At 38.4% G+C, this 12,124-nt stretch overlaps 1 non-coding gene across 1 annotated transcript; it reads right to left on the bottom strand.

Annotated features, from left to right (window-relative positions):
• Positions 1-8,051: 8,051 nt before the first annotated feature.
• Positions 8,052-8,156, bottom strand: LOC147825644 (U6 spliceosomal RNA). Its single transcript, XR_015440625.1, has one exon. It is a non-coding gene; the product is annotated as a U6 spliceosomal RNA (small nuclear RNA).
• Positions 8,157-12,124: the final 3,968 nt, after the last annotated feature.

Here is a 12,124-nt window from a genome sequence, read left to right as displayed (position 1 = left end):
GAATTGCAGAGTCTTTCAAATAGAGATAGCAAGGCAGTGCAGCTGCTCAGCCTTACCTGCACGGGTTTAGGCCCAGCTGATGCCCCAAGACATCACAATAAAGGAAAATACTTGTTTCTTCCAAAGAAATTTTTAGGCGGAATATTGACATGAAAGACTTTTTTAATTTTTCTGTACTGACTGGGAATTGAATGGTGACCTTCTCACTAAGCTATAGCCCCAATCCCTTTACTATTTCTTGTTTTTGAGGCAGAGTTTCATTAAGTTGCTAAATTGTCCAGAAGAAGTTCAAATTTGCAACCCTCCTGCCTCAGCTTCCCAGACTTCTGGGATTACAGGTGTATTTCACCATGTCTAGCTACCAAAATCCTTTTTTTGAGAAATAAGAGAAGTAGCAAAATTAGCAGGAATTAAAAAATAATCTATGTTAATTTAGAGAAACAACAATAGTTTCCAAATTATTTCACCCTTACAATTTAGGATTATATTTTTTGGTTCAACAATCAAGATTCTATGTTAAAAAGTACCTCCCCTGATTACTACTCAGTATGGAAGAAAAAAATTATGAAGTTGTAATAGAATACAGATAAAGCTAAACCCTTAACACCTAACGTTTTCTGAATTCTTCTCTTCAGAAAGATCTATTCAGTTCACATTCTCCATATCTGTGTAGTCTTAAGGGGGAAAAACATCAAGTAATGAAATCTGTTACCTAAAATATGAAACACAACCACAGTTTGGGCAGATGGAAACTTTTCTAATTCTGGGAAATCGTTCTACATATACTTTGCCAGCAGGCTTTAAAAGGGGTGAGTGAGGTAGAAAGAACCTGTAAGATCTCTTCAACATGTACACATTATGTTACTAGAAAAGAAGACAGAAATGCCTAGATCAACAGTGGCCTAGAACATTTTTAGCAGAGCCTCATTCCAGGGCAGCCAGTGAGAATTCAGCAGGAAAAGCCTGTGATTCAGAAGCTGCCTTCCCTTATAAAGTCAAAGCTCTGCAGAGTGGTATTTTGACTACTTTGGGAGGAGGGATTGCTTCATCCAGTTCTCTGAGGAAGCCAAATTTTTTGTTCCTCTACCGAAAAAGCACTCCACCAACAAGTATGTGTTCAAACTGCAGACCATGCCTGAATTCTTTCAGGTCAGTGGAGTATCCATATTATTGTGTTACCCACATTCACAGCAGGGTTTTGGACAAAGTTCGTGTTGTCATGGATTCAGAAAAACAAACAAGTTTTCAATTGTTCCATTGTGTGTTTTAAACCCAAGGTGGCTGAAAACTGTACACATAGATTTGTTGAGGTCCTCTTCCTGAAAAAAGCCAGCGTTTTTATATACCCTTCCAGCAAAAAGGAGAACATTCATTAAATGCATACATAGGACCACTCAAAAACATAAGTAAATACTCTCATTAGTCAAATATTCTGGGTGAAGGAGGATGGCTATGTCTAAGTTCAATTTTTCAGGACTTAAATGCAAATTAAACATATAAAATCCAAGTTATTTACAATACAAATAACTATAAACACAAAAACTACTAGGTTGAATGGTTTATTCTGAAGAAATGGTAAGACCATGTCACACCTGAAGGTCACAAAAATCCCAATTATTATTATCTGCTACAGCAGAAGCACCATTTTAATCTAGAGACTATATTTTGAACTCTGGAAAAGCTATAACCTTGCAGTTTGATGATCACACTGACAAACTATTGAACTAATATTCATGTAAAAATTCATATTTGCATTTATTCTAAGCAGTTCCCCTGGGGGGAAGGGGGACTCCTTGTCAGCCATATTCCTGTTTTGAACTGAGTGAGAACCGAAATGGCTTCAAGGCGTGTAAGCCATCATTGTTTCTGGACTACCTGAACAAAGTCACAAAGATTCAGCCTGGCTTCCTCTCTGGACTTTATAAGACATGGCTTACAGTAAGAAAATCATGAAACAAAATATTTACACAGTGTGTTCATCTGCCTTTGAAAGTTTAAAAACACAGAGCTCTTGTGCCTACCTTTGTGAGTGTTTGAAGCTTACCAAGTTGTGCAGCAGTTAGGGGTTTGGGTGTAGATGATGTAGACTGACACAAAATGTGTGTAAGAGGGAACAATGCCAAGGAACATAAAATTGAAAGACACCAGAATCCAGCATTCATCTGTACTCTGATCAGTCTGTCCACAGATAAGAAACCAAGGAGTGAAGTACTGAACAATTTGTTTGGGGACTCAAAATCAGTTGTTGACAAAAATTGGTATTTGAATCCAACCTAATTCCAAAGTCCATATACTCTTGTCCCTACTTTATAATGTCTTTCAGCATAGATAATAGGAATCTTGTTCTGTTCCAACTATCTCAAATTCCATTCAGGTTTTAAAGCAAGGGGAGCTCTGTAGTATGAAATTACCCTATAGGGTCTCAAATTGGTAGGAAAAGGAAATGAATGCCTCAAATTCCAAGTTGCAGCTTTTAAAATTCCTCAAGCATCCAAAGATATCTCACAGGGCCCTTCCTGTTCACTTTCTTTGCTAGGGAATAAAGTATGTCTGATGCTAAAATGAGTGTTGTATAAGCTGTGCTGGCACAAAATCTGCCCTCTTCATGCTGGTCAGATGACTTGCTTTTATGAGATTGCCTCACACAAACCCTGGGATCCTCTAATGGGATCTTAAGTGTCCAGTGCTTCCCACAGCTGGACAAGAAGCATCAATGCACCATGTAATACCTGCTAAGAGGCAAATTTAGGTGACAACCAATAATACGTTCAATCAATTGGTATTTTATAGTTTTTAAGACAGTTGAGTAAAGCTGAGGATGTGGTTCAGTGGCAGAGCACTTGCCTATCAAGTGCAAAGCTCTGGCTTCAATCTTCAGCACGTCAAGAGCAAAAACAAAAAATAATTTACAGATTACGCACTTGACCTACCCAAGAACGCTGCAATGTTCTGGATAACAGGTACCATTGTCATTTTGCAGATGATGAAATTGAGGTATGGGTGATTTGCCCAAGTTACAAACATGGCCACTGATAAGGTTCTAGGCTGAATCCTGAAGCAGAATTTTAGTCAATATATCTGAGTCATGATTTCCATTTGTGAAACTATCCACCTCATTGACCTGTTACCTAACAGATGCCACAGATAAACAAGAGTTTATAGTTTCTCTTCAGGATTTAAATTCAATATTTTAATCACAGATTGTCAGAGGGAAACAGAACATTAAATATTTAGACCAGAGGCCTGAAGAGTAGTGAACTATTAAAAGCCACATAGACAGTGAGTAGCAAAACACAGAAGAAAGCAGCCCTTCCCTGTCTGTACATGTACTATCTGCTCCACTCTCTAAGGGTATATGTTGGCATCCTGTATCTAAGGACAGACACCATAGTAATGAGGAGGAGCCACCTCTGCACTTCTAAGGTCTCTATATCATGTTCTCTCAGGGCTTCTAGGAAGTTCCAGGTTAAATGCAGATCTGTATCCCCCATCATCGAGCCTGCGAAGATGAACCTCAGGAATGTGCATCTTAACAAACTGCCAGCTGACTCCAGTGATGAGAGTTCAGCAAGTTTAGGCCATGCTTTAGAAAACTCTGCTTGAGCTCACTATTTTCAAGGAAGAGAGAGGAAAAAACACTGACTACCTACATTTAAAGAATAATTCACTTTTTGTAAGGCTGTCCCTAAGACCTGCCATAATAATTGAGTAACAGCAAATCAACCCAAGGCAGTAGGAGATCATAAAACTGAGACCCTTCTAATGAGTTTGTTCTTCCTTCAGCTGGGGGCTCCTCTGCTCAGCAAACCACTGGGGAAACCTGTGCTTTACAGAAATGCTGAGGGAGCCTCACAATGACCCTTCAATCTTTTGCTAATGACCTGACCTCCCAGACTGTAGCGCTGCCTTCTTGCCAGGAGCCTATGTTCTGTGCGGTGGCCTTTTGCTGGTGGTGTATATTGATGTGCCCATGTGCTTGACCTTCTGAAGCAAGGACACTAGGCAGACACACTCTGCATAAGGAAAACAGGGCATAGCTGTCATGTTGCAATAATCCTGAAATGTGCTAAAGAAAGGGCAGAGCCAGAGTACTCCCTTATCTTATGCATCTTATCTGTTCTTTTCTTAAAATACATTAGGAAAACTTTCTGAAAATAACATCATCTGAGATGGTTACTGCAGCACTTCTAAGGTTTGGGGAAAATAGGAAGCTGGTTAACTGTGTTCCTAAATTCCCACCATATGTGGACTGGCAGAGGGCCCCATGGGAATAATCACTACACTGGCCAACTCCAAATGTTTGCAACCTGGTGAGGAGTATAGGTGAATATGAGAAAATATATGATATTACAAAAGGTAATTGTGCTGAGGGAGTCACTAGAATGATTAGAATGCACTGTACCTGGAAAAATTTTAAGAAAGTTTTCTATAAGAGAATGTTGAGCAGGCTTTTGAAATAAGCAAATAATAAGAAAACTATCCTAGGCCTTGGAAATAAAATGCATGAGGGCTTAGAGGCTGGACTATATATATTTGTGTGCTATGGAGAAAGGGAAAACTTAGAGCTCTAAAAGCGTGAAACCTACAGTGAGCATTGCAAAGAGACAGCAAATGAGAGGGCAGGAGGAAGACTCCTTTGAATGATCACACCCTCCTAATAGATTAATTGTTGTAGCTGCACAGAGGGAAAGAGGCCAGGTGGTACAGAATATGCAGCACTGTGTGCTGAATGGTAGCAGAATACACCACCCCAAAAAATGCTACTTTGACACAAGGATCATTTTGAGCAGAAAGCATCTGAGAAGATGCAGATACAGAAAAACCTCTCTGTCTCCCCTCTATTTACTTAAAAGCAGAACATAAATTTACAAAGCTGTACCTCCTCCCTTAGGTACCAGAAAAGACAAAGTTGATGACTGGAAATTATTTTTATTTTCTTTTAATTAATTTGTGTGTGTGTGGTACTGGAGATCGAACTCAGGACCCTTGCGCTTTTGAGGCAGGTGCAGCATCACTGAGTTAAATCCCCAGGCCTGGAAATGACCTTTAGACCTGAAGATGGGCACAGAAAAATCTACAAAGTAAATTTTACTACTAGCCATTATCTACCATTAATTTCCATATATTTTGACTTTTCCATAATTTGCCACCCCTGGGACCTCAAGGTCCTTTTCCTTTGTCATGTCACTTCTCCAAAACTTTCTTATTCTTTTTAAAAACTGCTATAGAAACCAGAGTTCTTTGTCACCTCTTTGATAATTTCTCATTCCCCAGAGTATCTCCCTTATATACATGAAATATATATGTTAATCAATTTTCATGTTTTTCTCCTGTTAATCAGTGTTTTGTTGCAGGGGTCCTAGATAAGAACTTAGGAGGGTAGAGGGAAAATTATTATTTCCTGCTGTACAGTGCAGAAATACATGGACATATAGTCTGCACTTAAATAGGGTCCATTAGGATAAACAAAAATTGAAAATAACATAGTGGAGTAAGAAAGACCCCTTAGGTCTATGCTACAAAATAAGTAGAAACAAACTATAACATTGTACTAAAGTATGGAGATGAATAAAAGAACTTTTAAGAAAATTTGTAAGAATGTGTAGCTAAACATGTATTGTACATTTTGTTGTTCTACCGGTCACATACAAATATCAACCTAATTATTATAAAGCTCGCCTCTTTTTTGAACAAAAAGTAGTAATTCCAAGTTTACCCCTTGACCTTCTTTTCTAGCCATCAATAAGAATGACATTTTGCTGCACAAAAACAAAACAAAACAATAAAAACAAATTTGCCCCCAAAGAACAGAGACATGCCAATACTGCAGTGATCCAAAGAAATTTTGCTGTTGTTTTGGCCTATAGTTCCAGAAGATCTGAACAATGCATTTTTTAAAAATAGTTTAAATTTCCAGAGTGACTTCTAGGAGAAGGGAAAGATTACTTGGCTATATAAAACCAAGGAAGTTTTTAAAAATTCTCATTTGATTTAAGTCATAACCCTCCTAATAAGCCAAATTTTCTATTTAATCCCTTACTCATAAAGGATAAAAGACTATTTCATCCACTTATTATCTGTAGAATAAATTCTATCCTTGGGGACATGCTAGGTATTAAACAAATATAGGGTCTGTGCCCCTGTGAATCTTTGGAAATAAACCCAGACTACCTAGGACATTGTCAAGCATTTGCTCCATATCCTGTGTTCCTCAAAAGCTTTGCAGAGATTTGGCATCCTGAAAATTTTCCCAGATTTCCATGTGAAATTTGTTCTATAGCATAGTAATCATCAAGTGTTTGAATGATTATATTTTCTTACTTTTGACAGGCGCACCTGTGACATTTTTATGTTCACACTCTGGATATAGAGTGGTACTTTGGTTCTTCCATGATTCTTGTTACAAACTAAGTTGGACAAGAACTGAATCAAATTCAGTGGTTAGGTTCAATGTTGACCTTATGGGGAACTTTGATTCCATTCTTGTCCAGTTCGATTTGCAACCAGAATTGTGGAATTGAGTTCATGGACAGAAGTACCACTGTAACACCATCTGTGGTGCAATCATCAAAAACAACGATTTGAGAGCTTTTGTTACAACTTCCTTCCCATGTGAAAGTTGCAGAACCACATCTGAATAGCTGACAATAACCAGGTAGGAGGATGCATATCTATAACACCCTTAGCTAAGATTGTCCCAATTTCTCTTTTTTTACTCTAACCCTTGAAAGCATTTCATACTTCTGCCACCCAATTAATTATCTATTGAATACAGGACAGAGTGTCAGGAAGCACTCAAATTGTAATTGGACTGGCTGTCATTGCTTGGAGATCAGAGTTTACAAACGGTAAACCCACAGAAAGGAATCCTTTAGCCAGTTACCATTTTTTTTAAAAAAAGTTAATAATTGGTATCACTTTTAAACAAGGGGATATTACACAAAAGTTGTAATTTTTACTTTCTCTTAAAAAGTAGAAGCTCTAGTAACCCCAACTACTACAGCAGCAGTAGATGGAACTGAGAGGTGACTATTACCCATTCTGAAGTACCGTTGATCTTTCAATCATTCTTGCCCCTATAGGCAGTTGAATTTGCAAAAAATGTTCTAGATTTTGGAACATGAAATACTGACAAATGGCAAAAATGTCATTATAGGTTGTAACACCCAAAGAAATTAAGTAGAAAGGCAATCAATGCAATAGTAATAATCCTGTCATTCATATTTTTTGGAGCACCACTAACAAATCTTAGTTTCAGGATTTGTAATTTTCATTAAATAGTAGTGCCTAGTACTTTCTCACTGAGATTTAGTGAACACTAAGGACAAAGACAAAGGGAAGCTTGCATAGAAGGTTAGAAAAAAACTTAGGAGCAAATTAACCCCAAACGTCATTGTAGAGAAAATTATTGAGACCCAGAGACATAAAGATGTTGTCCAGGGTTACAATAGCTTCTTGGTGGCAACATCAAGACTATGGATCTCCAAAGAAGTGATCTTTCTCTTACTCTGAGGCTCCTCTCCTCTTGCCTGTGCTGAGTTTTCCTCTGATACGTGTAAATTGGCCAGATTGAGAAAAGTGTCACACTCCTATAACTGAGTACTACATATTCGTCACAACTGGTATCAGTGAAGGCACAGAGATGAACGGTAACATCTAGACACTTAGTATGTTGTCACATTACTGTGTCGAAGGTTGGAGAGGCAGAGTTAAAAGGTACTGAAAGATCTTTTCCAATTGCTCATATAGTGCAGGAATTCTTTCTATAGTACCCCTGAAACCATCTTGCTTCCACTTAACTAATCCACTGGACATGGCCCTCACTACCTTATCAGACAATCTGTCCTCCATGGTATTAGTTTGTTAGAGAGTTCAGCCTGTTCTTCCAGATGAAGGTGAATGGAATCTGTTTCATGGCAGACATAACCCATAGGTGCCTGTTACACCTTCCCAAGGAATGTAAAAGATGTTTGCACTTCTTCACACCACAGTACATTAAGGCAGGCCTCATGCTGCCTCACCGGCCTCACTTCCTTTATATGTATTTTTTAAAAAATAGGAAACACTTCAGAATTTGTACGTCATCATTGCCTGGGGATCATGCTAATCTTCTCTGCATCATTTGCACTTGGTAGATGTGCTGCCAAAGTGAGCACCTGACCAACCATTCTGAGTTACTCAGAGTGCTCCTGTGTGTAGCCAGGCTTCTAGTCCTCTCATAATCCCCAGCACATGTTAATGGGTATTTCCTTGATTACTAAATTAACACTGCACTGGTCATGTGGTCATGCCCTGAGAAACCAATAGCTTTAACTAGAGCTTTGCCAAGGCCAAGCAGTGATCCAGAGAACAGACTTTCTGTGTCTTATAAGCAGCAAAAATAAAATACTTTCCAATTGGGAAGAAAGCTTTATTATTAGTTCAAAGTATCAATAGTGACAAATGAGTTTCTGAATTACTTTTTTATATCATAAACTCTTAGCAGTTTATTTTCCAAAACCCTGGATGATTTCATCTTCAGCTTGCCTCTCCTCACTTTCCTAAGAGTGGTTCCCTTTTCCATCTTTTCAAGCAGGAGCATACTTGTTTCCTTCCTATTTTATGTGCAGTACATCCTTCACATATCTTTGGGAATGTCCTGTTCCTCAAAGAATGTAGCTGGCCTTCTCCATTGCTTTAACCTCAGTTCCAAAGTTACACAGAACTGAATTTGAATCTTAAAGTAATCTAAAGTAATGGTAAGTTGATTTAAATCCTTTCAGTCTCAGGTGCCTAATTAAGAATAGATCTATTATTAATAGTAGAGTTGATGGCAAAATGCTAAATGAGTGCCTGCTATACTAACTGCTTGGTAAATATTTGTCGCTGTTATTAATTATAGTATTGTACCTCTGATGTGCCATGTACTACTCATGGACACTGGTGGTGTGCTGCACATAGCCATATATGTTCCAGAATTCTTCCCCCCCACAACACATCCATTTCTCTAGCTGATACAGCTGATGCCTTTTCTTCTTTAATTTTTCCTCCACAGCGTCTGAGACTTAGTTCAAACCACTATCTATCTGCTTCTTGCTATGGCTTTTTTCCCTCCATTATGCTGTGGCCCAACTCCCAAGCACTCATGGTGGTAATATCAACAATTCTATATTTATTCTCTGTTTTGTGTCCAGAGGATCTGTGATTTGGTCTCTAGACTAAATAATTGACTCTCAGCTAGTTTCCACAGAAGTCCAGCAAACTCATCCATTCTCCATCTCATCCACACTCAGAGAAACAGAGTTAAGCTAGAAAGAGCCCCAGGACATCATGTGGTTTTGTCTCCTGCAGCTGTTCGCTTGAGTGTGTCAGTTAGGGTGCAGTGTCAACTTGATTGGCTTTCGGATCCACCCAAGAGAACACACTTTCAGTGCATCAGAGTGGTCACAGAGGCGTGGCCTTGGGCCGAATATCTGGTCCCTTGCTCCTTCATACTGTTCCCTTGCTCTGCTTCCTGGCCACCATGAACTAAGCTCTGCCTCACCTTTCCATGCTATGATGTCGCTGCCTTGGAGCCAACCACCTATTCACCCAGTCCCTTAAAACTATGAGTCAAATTAGATCTCTCCTCCTTTAAGTTCTGGGTGTCAGGTATTGTGTCTTAGCACTAAGGAAACTGAGTAATACAGTGAGTGATTCTCAAATTTTGGTATAAATAAGAATCACTGAGGATCCTAGGAAAAATAAACCCCATTTTAGATATCCTATCAGTTTATGTAGATACTTTGCCCTTAAGGAGGGAAAGTGTAAATCCCAATTATTTAAGTATGGCTGTGTGTCATAATAATTTCCATCCACAGAGCACAGTATGGAAGGGACTGAGGGAGGAGGAACTTTTTAGTGGAGAAATCTGACAAACATCAGACAGGTAAGATTAGCATTACGAGCGCTAAGGCATCTTGATAACCTGTACCCTTGATACAAACTGATGAGAAGGATACTGTATTTTACCTGTGGGCTCTTGCCCCAAAATGCAATCTCCCTCTAGTCATTGGAAAAATGTCAGACAAGTCTAAATTGAGGAACATTTTATAATATACCTAACCAGTATTCCTCAAAATGGTCAAGGTAATTAAAAATAAGGGAAGTCTAAGAAACGTGCAATCATGAAGAACCTAAGGAAACAAGAGTAAGTACAATGTGGCATCCTGAATGGGATCCTACAACAAAAACGGAATAGCAGGTAAAAACTAATGAAATCTGAATAAAGCATGGCTATTAGTTAATAATTATGTATCAATATCAGTTCATTAGTTGTGACAACACTGATGTCACATACAACACTGATGTGAGATGATAATATGGAAAAGTGGAGGCAGGGTCTAGGGAACATTCCATTCTATCTTCTCAACTTTTCTGTAAACTGAATTCTATTTTATAATAAAAAAGTTTGTTTTAAAAAGTGATTCCAGGAAGTGTGGTCCAGGAGATGTGTCGGAGGGTCAGTTTTGTACATCATTAACACATTCCTCTATTGGATCCGATGCAGACAATTCACAGGCCTTGCTTTTCAGAACCCTGTCTTAATGTGAAGGCTCTCACCTCAGCTACACATTGGACATCTGTGCCGCATGCCACTTCCTCTGTTTTAATTGGCCTAGGAGTGGGGCCTGGGCACTGGGATGACTAACGGCCCTTTTGGCGATTTCAGTGGCAGCCACCTTTAAAGCTTACTTTCTATTCTTGTGCCTTCCAATGTGGTAGTTATGAGCAATACATGGCTATTCAAATTGAAATTTAATGAAGACTAAATAAAATAAAAATTCAATTCCTACATACATTTCACTGGTCAGTAGTGCATGTGACTTGTGGCTACTGCACTGGACAGTGCTGGTACTGAACATTTCCATCATTGCAGATGAGCACCCTCTATTTACTTAGCTCTGGCTGGAGCCCCAAAGAAGATTAAAATTGTCTGAGTTCATAAGGGATTTTTCAGTAAATCATTACTAAATAACGTCACCAAGATAGTGTGTGATGTTTTTAGAACAACACTTTTGGAGATAGCTCTTGAATGTGCGCTTTTAATTGGAATTTATTTTATAGTTTCCTGAATCACAACCAAGTAACCAGATGCTGCTGTTTTTCTAATTGCTCCATAACTCCTTGGATACTCGGCTGTCATCCCCTGGAGATATCTGGCCACTTGAATGGAGATTTCTTTGCACACACAGATACTCATCCAGTGCTGTTTTCTCTCACTGAAGAGACTTGGTTTGGACATGCAAGTATAAATCTCTAACTCAGACAATGAAACCATTAATCACTTGCTCAGAAATTTATTTTCAGTTACAAGTCCTCCCTGGTTAGTGTCGTAGATTATTTTTTTAAGCTTATAAGAAACACTAACCATGAGTTCCCTTTATATCCTCATAGTCTGATTATTGTCACAGCTATGGATATAGACTACTATTAAAGAAGAAATGACACACATATTATTAGGCTATCAAAATTCTTCTCTTTTATTATTTTAAAAAAGAAAACAGTCATTTCATAGACTTATCAAAGACTACACAGGGACTGCCTGAGATGGAAGTGGAGAGGATCATATCTTTACTCAACCGAGAAAATATGGGCTTCATACTTCACATGATTTCTGTGAAGAAAACTATTGTATTAACCCCAAATACCCAACTTTATGTTGTACTATGTAGTCTTCACATTTGAACATCAGACAGTTGCATTTTCTGGTAAGTAGAAATTAAACACAGTTAGCAAAATCCTGAGCAATACAGAAAAATTCTGTCATGTTAGTCTTAAGCTGTTTAAATTTTCCTAATGACTAATAGTGCAACTCCTCAAAGATAAATGTGCGTTTACATAAGTATACGCCACAAATGAAACAGATCAGACATCATAACATGAGTGAACAGCTGCTCCCAGCTATAAAATAAAACTACTCATTTGAGGATTTTTTTCTAACATATCAGCAGTTGAGAAATACTCATGGTATCCACCAAAAATATGTCTATTATGAATTGACTTCAAATCTTGGCATAGATGAGGGTAGCAGAGAAATGTGAAACCACAGAAGCTACCCACTGACACTTGAGAATGAGAGCTGATGTCTTTGAGAAATGATGGG

Source organism: Heterocephalus glaber, unplaced genomic scaffold, assembly GCF_053883595.1.
Source record: "Heterocephalus glaber isolate CG9 unplaced genomic scaffold, H.glaber_assembly_v1.0 deba00001497, whole genome shotgun sequence".
Lineage (NCBI taxonomy): Eukaryota > Metazoa > Chordata > Mammalia > Rodentia > Bathyergidae > Heterocephalus > Heterocephalus glaber.
The sequence above is the reverse complement of the archived record's forward strand: the minus strand, read 5'-3'. Positions and strand labels throughout refer to the sequence as shown.